The 16,603-nt window shown below is 38.3% G+C and overlaps 1 protein-coding gene across 1 annotated transcript in view; it reads left to right on the top strand.

The window, feature by feature from the left end:
* Positions 1-598: 598 nt before the first annotated feature.
* The window catches only part of LOC139684901 (urea transporter 2-like), a 303,543-nt gene continuing 287,538 nt past the window's right edge, over positions 599-16,603 (top strand). The window contains exons 1-2 of the mRNA XM_071581301.1: positions 599-639; positions 5,657-5,765. The gene's annotated coding sequence lies outside the window, so the exon portion shown is untranslated. The remainder of the gene's footprint in view (positions 640-5,656; positions 5,766-16,603) is intronic.

Genomic DNA, 16,603 nt, shown 5'->3' with positions numbered 1-16,603 from the left:
CGGACATATAACCCCTCATAAATTATTGTTGAGTACACAAACTTTGTAAAATTTTAACCTTTCTGAAACTAGTTTCCTCCTTTCTCACCATAAAGAAGGACTTTAGTATTACTCAGGTAGAACTTCAACTTATACCTGAGCTCAGGTGGATCAAGATACAGAAAAACAATGGCTACCTTCCCAGCAGGTATAATTAATTCAGATATATGGAGTACAGGGAGGCTGAGCTCTTGTCATCCCACCAACACTCTGGTCTGGCTCTACTGAAAAACATCTATTGATCAATTTCATGGGCACAGAAGATTTTTCCAAAGCAAGGACAACCTCTGGCCTATTGACATCCAGACCATTATCTGATTGTTCAAGTAGAACAAGATGTTAACAGGACCATTATGCAATTCGACAGGATAAGTATGAGACCCACAGTTAGTGTGATGGGGTTTGTACTCAATTGCAAAACTTTATTTATTTTGTATCTGCAACAAATTGAAAAAAAAAAAAAAGGTCATATCTGCCATCTTCTTTCAATGGATTGACCAGGAAACAGCCATCTGCTCCAGGCATTTGGCTGTCTATTCATATATAAACACAAAAGAGACTTCATGAGTCTTTCTCAAAACACCATAAGCGGGTAGAGAGGTAAGATGCATTGCTCTAATAATTCCATCTCTATTTTGCAAATCTTTAAAAAAAATAAATTCTTGCCTCTGTGGCACTACACATGGAAATAATTTTTATTTTGGGAGCTAGTCTTTATAACATTTGAAATCAATTTCTAAATGTTTTCTTCGTGAACAAGAACAATCTTGACAGAAATTGCTCTAAACCTAGGAACTCTGACTAATACTTTATCAGACTAATTTTTTATTATCTTTATATACTTACAGCTTCAAGAACATTTTAGATTTTCACGAAACTTTGTTATGGAAAAGCTTACTCTGCAATCTCTCTGTAAGGTTTATATCTAAGAAAATTAGAAAATCACTGAGAAAAAATAAAGTACATGTCACTTTTGCGTGTAGTTTATGCAGTTCCAAATATAAGAATTTGAGGGGAGATTTTTTTGGCTTTTGTTGTTTTGCATCAAAGAGTCTTAGTGTGTCAGACAGTCTAACATGAATTTGTAACTTGGTACTCCTGTATGCCAGTGGTGTGGTTGTTTAGTGCATGCTTTGAGAGCTGATTTTAAAGGTCTTAAAGAGTCGTTTTTAATAATTCATATTGATTCAGTAGGGGATGAGGATGCTTGACATGTTAAATTATTAGCATTTACATTATGAACATGTTAATTACTGTATTTTTAATGCTGTTAGCTTTTATGAACTAAGATATGAGTATTCTTAAAGGGACATCAGTAAATTTACAAAATGCTGGAAACTGGTGCTATAAAAACCAGCATCAGAAATCATTCTCCCTTTATTTCACTCTTCAATCTCTCATTTTACATTTCAGTAAGGATCTTAAATTATTTTTCTCTTGCACCTGAACTCCAAGGTAACAGAAAATAAATATATAGAAAAATAGATAAACAAATTTGAAAAAAAAATCAAAACCAAAAACCAAAAACAAACCAGGAAGAAAAAGGAGACTAAAAGTCAACATTTGGTCATTCAGTTTGCATTGAATTGTGATAATCCAGTCATGAATTGTGTTACAGATTCCTTTATCTCCCTTCTCTGCTGCTACAGCCACAGTGGCAATGTTTTGGTTGTTTGTTTTTTTTTTTGTTATTTAAAAGCATCTAATTCATGATGGTGACCAACAAATAAGCAGAGTAAAACAATTTATAGATATGCTTCCTGTCCTTTCCTTGGGGGAAAGAAAAAAGGCTTAGCCTTAAGAAATCAGAAGATGACGTGCAGTAAAGCAAAAAGAATTTTCTTAAAAGCCGTGCACCTTGATATAGCGTTTGTCACAGGCCAGAGAACTAACCTTTTTGTACACATCTGGGACATTGCAGCAACACCTGAACATTGTATTGGCACACACTGTCTTTAGAAATCCTTGTGAGACTAGGAGAGGTTTAAAACTTGCTGGGTGCATTGTGTTAATGAGGCTGCGGCAGAGATAAGGCCATCAGTAAATCGAAGCCTACTGATAGTGGTCAGGGTCTGAAATGGTGCAGTGAGATCTATGTTGTTGGTACAGGAGATGGAGATAAGGGACAATATCAGATGAATGTCAAGAATACCTCTCAGATCAGTCTGGGGTGTCTTGATCCCACACTCATAAAGCCCAGCTTTTAAAGCTGAGTTCCAGAGCTATCCTCTTAGGCAAGGAGCTCCAGAAAAAGCTTTTTTGTATATCAGTTTAGGGGAGTTTTTTATAAGGTACAAATCTGAGTCTGGGGCTAGCAATTGGATAGGATAGGATAGGATAGGATAGGATAGGATAGGATAGGATAGGATAGGATAGGATAGGATAGGATAGGATAGGATAGGATAGGATAGGATAGGATAGGATAGGATAGGATAGGATAGGATAGGATAGCATAGGATAGCATAGGATAGCATAGGATAGCATAGGATAGCATAGGATAGCATAGGATAGGATAGGATAGGATAGCATAGGATAGGGTAGGATAGGATAGGGTAGGATACGATACGATACGATACGATACGATACGATACGATACGATACGAATTTCAGTTGGAAGGGGCTTACAATGATCATCTATGTAGTCTAATTGTCTGACTAGTTCAGTGTAGGAAGATGCTGAAATGAATTCCAAAACCAGCACTAGACAAACCTGAAAAAACTCAGAGACTCAGTTGAAGTTTTAGAAAGCAGTTTCTGGTTCTGTTACCCTGCCTGCGTTTCAGTTGTGATGGGTTGTTATCCACACCCTGCCAGCTTTCTTTGTGTTCCCTGGAGCCCTTTTGTTCCCTTGATGACCCAGCTATTGAGCTGGATTGCTCTGTCTTCGGCCGGGCGGTTCCCGCCCTTGCTCAAGAGCCCCGGGGTTCTTGGGGTTTCTGTTACCCCGCCCCCAGGACTGGACATTACCTCGTGGCTTTTTGAATAAACAGATTATTCTCTGCCTTGCTACTGCCTGCAACTCTTTGTCTCTCCCTCTCTTCTCTGCCTCCATGGAACAAAGGGGATAGCAGGGAAACCCTTCTGCTTTTCCCTCCACACCGCACAGAAGAGACCCTTTTCCTTTAAACCAATAGTTCAGGGTTACTGAAAACAAATCATTACGGCCACAGCAAATTATTAAGGGCAAAAACAATTAAAAGGCAACACCTACATCCAGATGTAGGATTTGGGCCATTGGTAAATCACTGGGACTACTGAAGAGTCCTCATGGACAAAGCACAGGATAATCCGTATTTAGAGGCTTGATAGGAAACAGCGGAAATAAATCTGAACATTTTTTTACTTAGTCCTCTTCAACCTAAGTCAGCTGCTGAAGACCGTTGAACAGGTACAGATTTCACTTTAAAAGTTTGCAGTGACCTCTCTATATTTTTAAAAAAGACTTAGCATGAAAAGAGCAATCATAGTTCTTATTTGTCTGGAGGGTTCCTTCAAAATTCTCCTGCACATTGTCTGAACAAGGTCTTATGTTGTAATGGAGGTACCTAATAGTGTTATTAATTAAAACTGGTGGAGTTAAGCAGGGGAGGAGGCAGAGGGGAGCAGCTTGTGAGTTTCAAATTGAAGGGACGACTTTTTCAGTTCAGCACTACACACAATCATGGGGCTACACCTTCTAACATCATGACAGCACACACGTCTGGGGCTTTCACCCCTGTCTGTTGGAGTCTGAAAAGCCTGAGGCTTTAACACGTGCTTCTGCATATTCTTTCCTCTGGCTGGTCTCCCTATATCATTCCATTTTTAATCTGTAGGAGGGTGCCAAGGAGGAAGTGCTGAAAAGCCCCAGGAAAGCAGAAGGTTCCTAATTTCTTCAATCCAACCAACTGATGGAAAATTCACCAAAACTTTTTTTTTTTTGAAAGCTTTCAGGAAACTACTGAGTAACTCAGTAATTTCTAAAATCTTGCAAAGAAGTTCAGATGATGAGAAACTTTTTGGCAAAGAACAGATTTGGGTCTGCTTTGCCCTCTGCTAGCACAACTGTAAGGTTGGTTTTTTGCTGGTTTCGTTAGGTTTAGTTTGTTTGGTTTTTTTAACTTTCAACCAGTCTAACTAGAAGAATTTTTGTTTGAGTTTTATTTGGGCTTTTTTATTAATAATAAATCCAGTTACTGTGTAATTACCTGAATCCAGATCTGTATAACAAGCACCAGGCACTCTGAAAGCTGCCAACATGGAAAATCCTTTTTGTGGGGAAAGCACATCCTGCTTCTTGTGCTCAGGGTGCTCCAAAAGTTGAAATAACAAGCTTTTATTAAGTGAAATCACCTAGTTCAATTAAAAAACGTTAATAATCAAGTTTCCCTCCTGTTGTCTCCATCCTAGCATGAGCATCCTCACAGTGGACTTCCTGAGGCATTTCTGAGCTGGACTTTCTGAATTCCAGCTCAGTAAGTCTTTGCACATCCCAAGGAAAAAAAGAAGGAGACTGCAGGATGCTTAGTGCAGTTTGACATGAGTAGATTAATACCTTTCCTGGTGTTTTATATTTCACCAACCATTTTTTTTAGCTCAACACCTTTATTCTTGTCATCTTATGTATGTTTTAAAGGACATTTCTCACACATACCGAGAAGCCTATGAGTTAGTATTTTTAAACTTGAAATTAGGTTCCTAAAAGTATACCCATGAATATAAATTCCATCACAGTTTTGGAAAGTGTTAAATATTCTGTAAATGTCACCAAATCAGAGTTTTGAAGTTGAATTATCTTACAATGTATAGCTACTTTCTAAAAGTAATTTCTCTGAAAATTTATAGGGGAGAAATGAAAAATCAGGAATCACTAATCAATAATAAAACTTGCCCAGGTCTTTTACATCATTGTTGCTGTGTTTGGTTTTGATAATTACCCTTTTTTTTTCCTTTTGGTCAAAACTGAAACCTACATGAAGCCTCTGATAAGCAATAACAATGAAGTTGTGTCCCTTACACAATTTCTTCTTTACAGAAAATGCTCTCCTTTTATAAATGTTTTTCACATTTGGAATTAAAAAAAAACCAAAAACCTATGCCTAAAACTTTCAAAATGGGCACTAAAAAATTCACAACACCTATCCCAGTCATAAAGTTTAAAAGAGGAGCTTTGGCCACAGAGTTTATGTGCTTTTCACATATATTACTTTAAGTTTTGTTTTCAGATTTGAAAAATTTTAGTTTTGAAAAATTCCATTTTCAAGAAATTCTGCTTTCTTCTCAAATTCAAGAAATACCTGTGCCCTGAACAACAATTAATAAACATGTGCTTACTACAGACATGGTTTTAAATCATGTCCAAATGAACAGAAACATGTCTCTGAAGCTCATATTAAATATTCCTCCTGGGAAATGTTCTGACCAGGAATGGATTTAAATGCACATGAAACTCAGACACACCTTGTCTCAGATCATGCATTTCATGGGAAATCTTACCAAGCTCTGGGACATATGGGAGGCAGAGAAAAATTTTTAAATTTACACATTAAATAATTTGTAATGAGTAAATTAAATTTGTTTTGGCCTTAAAAAGAGGACAACTAACCCTAATCAATCCGCTCTTTCTTTCATGTCCAAGTTACTCTTCCTGAAGCTTCTTCCTGGTTTGGATTTGTTATCTCTGTCACCCACCAGAGACTGAGTCTCCTCACCATTCCACCACTGAAGTGAGATGCTCTGACTTGCTGGTGAGTAGGATATGAAATAAAGTGTACTGATTAGATAAACATTATAGAATTCCAGTGAGCAGTAAGAGCTGTTGTAGACAATTTGGGGTTTTGCTATGTCATGATTGGTGGATCTGGATTTATGTCTGGGTTAGGTTGGATGTGTTTTGGTGTCTTTGTATGTTCTAAGTACCAAGTAACTTCTGTCACGCAAAAACCAACAGCGTGACTCTTCACTAGCAATTTTTTTTTGCTCTCACTTACAGCCTGTTACTCTTGTTTTGTTTGGTTCATCCAAAAAAGGAGCTAAAAATGGGTATTAGAAGAATCTAGCATACAAATGGTGCTCAGAGACTGACTTTCATGTTACAGCTCAGTAGTACCAGAGGCAGGTGAGGTGGAACAGAAATGGTTCAGGACAACAGCACATACCAAAATGTGCAGTTACCCTTGAGACCAAAGATGTGTTTGGGGGCAAATATTTTGGGTAACACCTGCAGCATTTGTGACGAATTTCCCAGATGATGGATGGTAACTGAGAGAAGCACCTGACTTAGTGTACAGTACAGGGGCTACTCTGTGTTTTAATATTTTTATATGCCCTTCTTATACATGCCTGTTTCGCTGAAGTCTTGACTGTAGTGATGGGAAAGGAATAGGCCACCCCTTGAGTAAATAAGGTTTCCAACTTCTTAATTCTCACTTTGTAAAATCCTTTATGTAGGCACCTAGCTTCACACTCACCAAACATTGCATTTCTTGCCAAAATGTAGTCCCTTACAGCAAAGCACTTTTTTTCTTGGCAGCTGTTGCTTTATCTCCTAACTTAGGTAATTTTTTTGGTTTTCTTTTGATCTTTTTCTAAATAAGGACAAATCTATTAAATCATGTATGGTACAGGGAAGTCATGGGCAACTGTAGAAAGAAGTAGCAACAGTTACTTCAAGAAAACTCACTGAAAATTCAAAGAAAAATTTAATAGCAAATTATGCAAATAAGTTTTAATAGAAACTTAGGATGCTTTCCTTTGAGTGCCATGTAACCAGTGTCTAGTATACAGGTCCCCTTCACACAGGGAGAGATATCTGAAAGGTAGATGTAATTTTACCAACAGTGGATTTGTTCAGTCTGTCTAGATAAAGTACAGAGATACCAATGGATTTATAAAGAAACATTTGGCTTTTAAACCACAAAAACTTTTCCAACAAAGAAAGCCCCAAACACAAATGCTTTTAGAAATGTGTCTTGCTTGCTTTTAAGTTTTTCAAGATAATTTGCTTGGTTTTTCACTTAGCAGTCGCAAGAATTTTCATTTTTTCACCTTTTTTTTTGAGTCTTTTTATTTCAGAATGCAATTTTGCATTTTTTTTCCTCAAATCTAACTCTTGGTTGGTTACAAATGTTAGGTACATTTACTTGTGCAATTAGGCTTTGGGTTCAGAATGGGGTCAGCAGACCTTATCTGTGCTGATAAATGTGGGGGTTTGCCTATGAATAAGCTTATGGGAACAAAATCCCAGGTATAGACCTGTATTCCGCAGCTGTAACAGGCTTTGCTGTGACTTTGCAAAGATGGGATCTTTTGGGGCTTCTCTTTGTATGTGTTTGCACAACTGAAACACCACAGACCATACTTGCAAAGCCCTTTTTCCCCTCCTCTCCCGGAAAGCCCTATCTGTCTTTATCTTCTGCATTAATCTTTCCCTATACTGAGGCAGTAAAGTTAGAACACAGGATGGCTTTGTCTGCAGAAGCGCATTCAGACTGGTCTTCCAGACTAATTTTATGCTTGGGTTACTTTCCTAATTATAATTTGTGTTCTCATCATGTCGTGGAAGAGTACATTTTAAATGATCTTGCAATACACAGCATAGAATACCAGCTTTATAGCACTGTCCATAACCTGGAATACCAGTCTTAAATTTGTCTTAATGCAAATACCATAATAATAGCAAGTTTTCAACCCTGTGATCAATTTTTTTTCCCCAGCTATTTGTAAACTGAAGGTTCAAGTTTAATTTTGCCACTCCATATGTAAGTCCATTGGGGCAGGATTTTGATCTACGTCCTTACAATCAGAGCTGTGTATGTTATGAATAGTGTTTCAAAACACTGTTAGATTGGTGGAAAATAGAAAAAGAAAAAATAGTTATGCTCTCTTTAGCCTTCTTATGTTCACTAATAGTTTTTCAATGGACTATTTGGGGTTTTTTTTACTGATAATCACAAAATTGTTTGATCCTCTAAATTAATACTAGAACTATTTCCTGGGAACAGAGAAATAATTTTTATTGAGTGATAGAAATGTGATGCCTGATTCTAACAAGACGAGAAGAAGCTGAGATTTCAAATCTGAATTAACCACCTATTCCTGGGAACCAGTCTCATGCAAAAATTTCAGGGGCATCTTATTCTATTGAGCCCATTGAGTCTGGAGAGACACTTTTGAAAGAGTGGAGCTATGCACAGAAGCGTGTCTATGGAAAAAAAAAATATATATTGATACAAACTTATTTGAATGTCTTTATTTGCATACCTTGCTTAGCCTGATGTACCTTGTCATAGCTTTTAACTACAGGTATATTGCTGAGACAGGGTTGTATAGTAAGGTTCCCAGTGTTGCCTCTGAGGTGGTGATCACACAAAAGCCAGATTGTTTCCTACACTAAGGGATCATAACCTGTTGTTGGGACACAGCAGGATAAATGACAGTACCCAATCAGCTGCGTTGGGTGTAAATTTGTGATGTCAGAGAGAGAAGGAGCCCAGCTTCCATGTCTCCCTGGTCCCACTCTGCAATCTGTTGAAATGGAATTGAATGTTTGGATCTGTTTGTCCCTGGATGGTGGTACTTATCCATCACCCTTTGTAGCCTTATAGATAAAATCTCAATGCAGCCCTGGTGGGTAATCGTTATAGATCATTAGTTGCAAGACTAATTTGTTGTGAAAGTGTATGATAGCATGAGCACTTGTTGTCCCAGTGCAGCCATACATCTGAGGGTTTTTACATGGCAAGTATGAGTGTTTTCCAATGGGAATAAATGGATTGTATTGTGAAAGATCTGACTGTTTTGGTCCTGTGTATGTCCTGAGCACAGCTATTTCCCCTATGGATGTGAGAGGGGTGCTCCCTTCTTTGCAGGTTGCTCAGAAGGATGGTGGAATGTCATCCAAGCCTATCCACCTTGGGAGTGACAGTTCAAAGTAAGGAAAACAAGTGCTCAGGTTCCACTGATATCCAAGGGAAAACAGAAAGAAATCTGGCCCTTCATCTCTCAGTAACTGCAGGATGTTCCCCCTCACCCAGGGTGCCAAAAAACCACCCAGGTGATGCTAGAAATAAACTTGTCTGAGGAAGATCATGTGAGATCTCACTCTGGGCATGGCAGGACAGGGGAATGCAATGATCCCCGGGAAAGTGTAGCTCAGTGCTTCAATCATCTCCCCAGACCTGAGCAGCTGAGTGGTGGAAATCACTTTGACGTAAATCTCTCAGCAGCTTTTTTGTCTGAAATAAATGGTGCATAAAGGAAATGCAAAATTGTTTGGTGGACAGGATTATCTATGTGTTTACTGCTCTCAGCATTTTTCTTTTGTCTTTTGACTATGTAGTTTCCATTGGTCTGAATAGCTGTGCACAAAGCTAGAGCTGCTGAACACAAGCAGGGTGTGAGAGAACTCGCTCTTTAAACTTGTGACAGCTATATGCTTGTGGTTACAAGACATGTCGAAGAATTACTAGCAGTAGAAAGTAATTATTTTTCATTTCCAAGGTTGTCTGTCCATTGTTAACCCAAATGTAAACTTTCTATGATTCTGCATCATTATCATGCCCCTAGATTTAATTTTTTATTCATTATTTATTTATTACTTTCATTTCCCTTTGCTATTTTACCTATGCACCCTCACATACACGTGCACACAGTTGGGGCACCTCGTACAGTTTTGTTTTCATAGTATTCCATTCCTTCGGGTCTATTTTAGTGTGTTTTATTTGGTTGCCATAACATGCTGATGATATAGAATATTTGTATAAAGAGTCAAATCAATGTTTATCACATCAGAACAATACCATTTAAAAGGAAAGTACAAATCAATAATGCATTAAGCAAGAGAGAAATGAATTATTTGAATTTGTGGTTCTTCTCTCCCCTAATACTTTCAAAAGACATTACATTGTTTAAATGAAGTTTGATCACTTTTGGACTAAATGAGCCTGATTTGACACATCTGATAGTAGTTAGGATAATATTCTTCAAAAGATAAATAGTAAAAATGCATAATTATCATATATTTTTCAGTTTGTTAAAACTTCTTATTCACTAAAAATATTTCATTATATTAAAAATACTGGGGGTGAGCGGACTGGGGTGTGTTATATGGTTTTCCAAGCTGAATGCAAAGGCTTTTTTAAATATAGCTAAAATTATTCATTTCAAGTTGAAGCCATTCATGTTCAAAAAGACTGACTCATGAAAAATGAATAGAGCTGCTTTGAAATAGAATATTTACTCTTTAAAAGGGGGATATATTCAATCTAGGAAATGTTATAAAGTGCAATGCTTCTGGGAAAATTGCAGAAGTTTTGCTTGGAGCTTGAATTTTTGACTGAAACAAGCAGAGAAATAGACAACAGTGACAGCTGATCAGCTCAGTCTTCCCTACTCACTAACCCCCACCCCCACCCCCCCAGTAATTAACTTTTAATTGCCTTCTTGTAGTTAGAAGTAAGAAAAACAACCATTCTCTGGTATCATGTACATGTTGAATGTCAAGGAAGGGCCTGATTTTCTTTCTGTGGACCTATCCAAACCCTTGAGAAAGCCTATTGGTCTCCTGCTTTGGAAGATGGGCTAAATGAATGATTCAATGGAATTCAAATGCACCTTTAGCCCTACTCATTTCCTGATTCACCAGTAATAAAATGGTCATTGCTGATGACACAGGGAATTCCTTGTGGTTTTAAAATACAATGACAGAATATCCACCAGGAACCACAGAGCATTAGCTGTTTCTTTCACTGGGGATGAGTGTCCTCTATTGATTGGTTTCCATAGCCTGAACTCAATAAGAGTTTTATGATGACATAGTTTATGATTGCTTATTTATCTTCTGCATGCAAAACAAGCTTAGAATCAAGTTACTATATTTGCTAAAATGATGTCTGGATTCTTGAAGAAGCTATTTTATTCCCAGGCCTCTACCACAATTAAATGGAAAAAAAACCCCAAACCTTATACTGGCCTTGAAATTACCCAATCTCTATTTTTAGATACCCTCATTACTGAGATGATGGCTTTCTCTCTGCTGAATTTTTGATCCATTCTAATGTCCTGGTGAGGATTTTTATTTTCAAGGTTTTACTTTCTCTATAAAAATTCTATCTTAAAATTTGAGTTACAATAGAGGCTTAAATCATCACAGCTGTCCACGAATTGTTTGCATGAGAGGCCACATGCAGTCTAGACCGGGTTGGTGAAGTGGTTGGGCAAATGCAGAGGAGAAAAAAACCAGAACAGTGCAACTCTGTGTCAGCTGGCCCCTGAGCTAAATCACCAAGAAGTATCAGGGATGGATGACTTAAAGCTTCACTTGTAGTCATACTCTTCCCCAGGGCTTTCTTGTGGGGCACTGTCAGGTGTGGGATAATGAGGTGGATGGACCTTTGTACCATGGCTTTCTTGATCCTGACAAAACAAAGCAAAACGAAACAAACTAACAAAAAAACCCCAACCACAAAACACTCAGATGTTGTCACCTATGTATTCACTTAAATAGAAGAGACTTAGATTTAGACAGTGGTAACATTTGCTGAGTGGTTGTGCATTTAGGATGATCATGGGTAATCCTTTTTATTGGAAGCAATTTAAGATGGTATCATTGCTTGCACTGGCATCCTCTTTAGAGGACTCCAGATAGCATCAAAGTAACTGCTTTATAAATTAAACTACTGGTAATAACTAAAACTGGAGGGATGAAAAACCCAAAACCACCCAACTTTTCATTTTGTGATTCATATCTTTAATCAATCTCAACATGGTGTAGTTGCATTTTAGCTGTAGCTTTCCAGTAGTTTGCTTGACAGACATTGTTGATTGACACGTTATTGCATTTTTATTGACCTTTAAGGTAGTTTTTACAACATTGAAGGCGCATAAGTTAAGAGAAAAATAATGTAGTAACATTTCAAGATGGAAGGAGGCCATAAAAATGCAGAGCAGGTATAATTTACAATAACAGGAAATTACAAATTAAGGATAACTCCCTTGGTCCCATACATAGTTAGTCCCTCTGAACATGTCAGTAAAACATGAAGTGTTTGCATACCATAAAAAGTTAATGGATGATAGAGTTGGCAAATACTTTATGATTATTATTAAGATTATTTTAGATATGATTAGGCTGAAATTCAGCTACAAACAAGTGCATATACAGGATTTCTGAGTTGTAAAAATGTTAATTATTTGAAGAACTAGGTTTAGTCTAAATCAAGGAAAGACAATAAAAAAAGATGTGGACTTTTAAGTATTTGTAAGGAACACAAAGGTAAATATAATATTTTAAACAGTCAAGCACATTTACTGAAAGGTCTCTGGATGTAAACTGTTTCAGACAAGCCATTTGGGTTCAATAGTCTGCATGGCCTCTCTTTATGAAAATGGAGTTGTGTGGAAAACTTCAAAGCACACACTTACCAAGATTCTTTATTTCCTTTTGCTGTCTATGTAGGTATATGCACTCTCTGACTGCTACTTGTTACTGTGCCTTTTTATAGAAAGAAGTCCGTTAAAACTGAGTATTTTAGGAGTTTCTCATTCTGATTTTGGAGACCACATAGTTATATTTTATACGTCAATGGTCTTCTAACTGATGAGTCCCTGTTGAAGAACTTTCCAATAATTATTACAAGTAATTTCACAGTGCTCACCATGTCATCTTTGAATGTCTGTGTTTCATCATGTATAAAATAGAATTATGTTATAGGGTTGCTCTGAGTTCAGATGTCCAATATTTTTAAGGCTATGTTGGAGATGTTAAATTTTTTTCACACTTCCTCTTTTTTATGCAAAATAATATTTTTCTTTTTGTCTCATATAGAGGTTTCTTGAGGCTATCTCATTTTATAGAGAGCCTCAAACCCGATTTTGCAGTCAGAAATCTAAGAGTTTGGGGTTTTTTTCAGTAAACCCCTCATAGTTTCATTAGCAACACTAAGCACGTCAATCAAGTCTACTTAGTACTTTGGGGGGAAAGAGACCAGTCATGATACAGAACAGTCCTTCATTATCACCTGAATAAATATGGTTGACTTCTTGAACTTGTCAGTCTCTGTTTTCTCTTTGTGGTCAACAAGACAGATGTTTTCAAAAGTGATTGATATCATCCTAAATCAAACTTCTGATGTTGGTGAAATGAACTTCTACAGCACACTCTATTTCTCTTCACTGACCACAAAGAGGACCTAGGGTGACCAGCTCGTGTCTAGGTGAGACAAATTGCACCCTGAGACCAGAGTATCCATGATCATGATGGACTTCTGTGTAACACACAGCCTCTAGGTGTTCCCCAAGGAATTTCTTCAGGAAATGGCCTCGGGTGATGAAGTTTGTGTCAATCTCACCATGCTAGGGTAAAGGAGCCTGTCAAAAGCCCCCATAAGTTCTCAGCCCTGCAATTTCCAAACTCATCTGGTGGAGTTAAGTAAAAAAAGCCCATGATGTACTGGTATGAAACAGCCATTGGAAAGAGCATCCCAGTGGGCAAGGAAATAAAAATCTTAAATATGTTATATATTGTATCCAGTAGCACATAAGATTATCAGCGGATTAAAAATAGCCACCGATACGGTGGAAGGGTTTCCGCTTCCAGGAGCCAGGCTAGGAAAGCGACAAGCAGGGCTTCCTAGGATCAGGCCCCTTAGAAGCGAGGGACGGCTCCTCCCGCCCCCGGCCCGGCGACCGTCCCGAACGGAACAAGCCCGCACTCGCCAGGAGTCCACGAGGAAAAGCCAAGTTTATTGCCGCGCGCTGGCTTTTGAGGAGAGCATGGGAATTCCCCGGATGTAGGCGGGGAAGAGGGGCGGAGACGGGGAGGAGTAACACAGTTCATTGGGTACATGCAAACGAAGGGAAGGAGGGAGGGGAGGAGCGGCAAAAGGACCAATGGGAGAATGAGATGGGCGGGGAAAGTCACCGTAGGGCTTCAGGCAGTTCGAGGCGGGGACAGTCCCCACCCGGGCTCCAGCGGCGCCTCGTGGGCGGCCCCGCCGGCAACTGCCCCCATGGCCGGATCGGGCCAGGACAGGGGGCTGCGACCCGGAGGGTTTTGTGGGAAGAGGGAACTTGGACAAGGAACTACCAAGGGAAAAACAACCAGGGTAGACACATTGGGGTGTATAACATTCAAACTGAGGAAACATCAATATAGGGTGTGAACATTAGAGTCCTTATAAATCTCTCGCAGAGCTTCCATATTCGGGGAGCCGGGTTCCTGGACTTCGGTGTCCTCGTCTATCCATCTCTTGTAGTATTTTTGCCAGTGTATAAACCCTGGGTCTCCTCTGACATAAGATGACTTGGGGAGATGCTTTAGTTATATAAAAGCTTTGCCATGAATGCAGACTTTCCATTGCATTTAGATGGGCCAGTCCAAAAGAAGAAATAATGAAAGGAAGGTGGAAGTTACTTATTAAATTCCATGGAGCTTTCCCATAAAACTATTGCAATGGCACCTCTTCACAGAAAGTCATTTTGAAAATTAGGCATTATGTGTTGTCTTTACACAGGGGACTTGCTGTAGTTGCTGAGACCAGTGAACTTTCTCTCAGGCATCAGCCCACATCTTATTATGATCAAAAATCTTCGTCATTAATCCCATTACATTGTTCTTGGTCATGGGATAAATTCATCAATGGATGATCTCACCCTACTTAATCTCATTAGTTTAGATTATTTCTTTTCTAGATATCCTTATTGTAATCTTATAATCACAACCCTTGGGAAGTTTAGCCTAAACAGTGCTATCCCATGTGTTGGGGTTTTGTGGATTTTTTTTTTTGGTTTGTTGGTTGGTTTGGTTTGGAGTTTTTTGGTTTGTTTGGGGGTATGTTTGTTTGTTTTGGGGTTTGTTGTTTTTTTTAAAACATTTCAGAATTTGATAAGAAAGTTGCCATTTAGCTCTCAATTTCCTCTCATGAGACAAATCAAAGCTTGGGAAATGACTCAACAGATGACTGCATATTATGGATCTCAATTGCCTTCCCTTGGTACAACTCTGATTTTTAAAGATCTGCTTCTCTGTAATGTTGTTTTTCACAGGTATATAGACAGAGACATCATTTGCAGTTTGCTGAATGCTAACTATATCCCTGACTGTATCACTTTGTTTTGATAGAACCTGCTCAATCATGCTGAGTTGTGCCTTTCCTCAGAACAGAGTCAAAATTTCAACTCTGAAAATATTATCTGACCCACCAACTAATATTGGATAAGCCTGAACCCCATCAATGACTTTTTTAGGAAAAAACCCCACACTCTTCCCAGTATCTAATTTTCTCTTTCTGCAGGTGTTCTAAAATACAGTGATGCTTTTTCACACCAGAGTCCTTTCTTTCTTTACACGGTAGGAGAGAAAGGAAAGGCTGTTGATGTTGCATATCCTTTATAAATGAAGCTAGCAGTTGTACTTGTTGGAGAACAGGACTCCATGTGAAGCCTAGGTCTGAGTTCATGTTTACCTTAACAAATTCAAAATAGACCTTGTAGCTCCTAGAGAGAGCTCAGCAGACACCAGATCACACTACAGTAAATTCAGCACTTTTTTTTTCTTTTGTAGAGGTGGTGAGGCTGATGAGAAAATAATCCAAGATTTTTTTGAGTCTGAAAGAGACATCAATTAACTGTAGAGTTCTCAAATCTAGTGTGGCAGATGCCTGCTTTGGAAAGGAGGTAGATCTGTGTGTTCATCTCTCTTTCAAAGGCTGTTTATGCACTTTCTTTAATGACTCTTTCATGTAAATGATCTCCCTCTGAGTTAGATTAAAGCCCTTGGAATAACAAAATGAGGCTTGGCACATATTAGTATGTGGATGTACACCTCTTAGGTCTCATAAGACTATTCATGAGTATATGAATGACCACAGTCTTCTCTGAATCTGTTTTCAGGCCCCTTATGTTCCCCACATGAAGCTTTTCTGAATATTTGTATGTCATTCATGATTCAAGATGGGTCTCTATACTTCAGTCATCCAGTCACTAGTTGCAGTTGCACTGACCACTCCGAGGACAGTACCCTATGACTGCAGTAAAACATGACACATAATGGACATTTTGTAGTGAGTAGGTGCCATTCATGAATGCCTCATAGTCAGGAAACTGTTGGTCAAAGCTCATTTTCTATAATCAATTTTCAAAAATCAAAACGGACTTGCAAAGAATTTCTACGAATAAAAGTATCTACATAAATTATAGATAACCGCAGTTCAAACAGCTCTGTGGGAAAGGCTACTCTAGGAGTTAAAAACTCATTTGAACAAAAATACAAATCATTCATCAGCTCAGTTACCCTCAGCAATTCAAATAAGCTGATCACAGGAAACTTGTGCAGCTGTATGAGATAAACATACTGTGTTTTTATTCCTTCATGTAGATGCACAGGCCATTTGCCATAAGCTTCCAGAACTCCTGTGGATTTGTGTAGTCATAGGAATACCACTACAGAGTCATTGCAGTATTGTGTGGTCTCCAAATCCTCATGGTTTAGCAGCTTTTTGCCTTCACTAATATCAAGCCAGTCAATTAATCTATCAAATATTAGCAAAGAGTTTTGTTGATATATGCTTCTATGCCTTACATTTTG

The sequence above is a fragment of the Pithys albifrons genome, chromosome Z, assembly GCF_047495875.1.
Source record: "Pithys albifrons albifrons isolate INPA30051 chromosome Z, PitAlb_v1, whole genome shotgun sequence".
Classification (NCBI taxonomy): domain Eukaryota; kingdom Metazoa; phylum Chordata; class Aves; order Passeriformes; family Thamnophilidae; genus Pithys; species Pithys albifrons.
The sequence above is the reverse complement of the archived record's forward strand: the minus strand, read 5'-3'. Positions and strand labels throughout refer to the sequence as shown.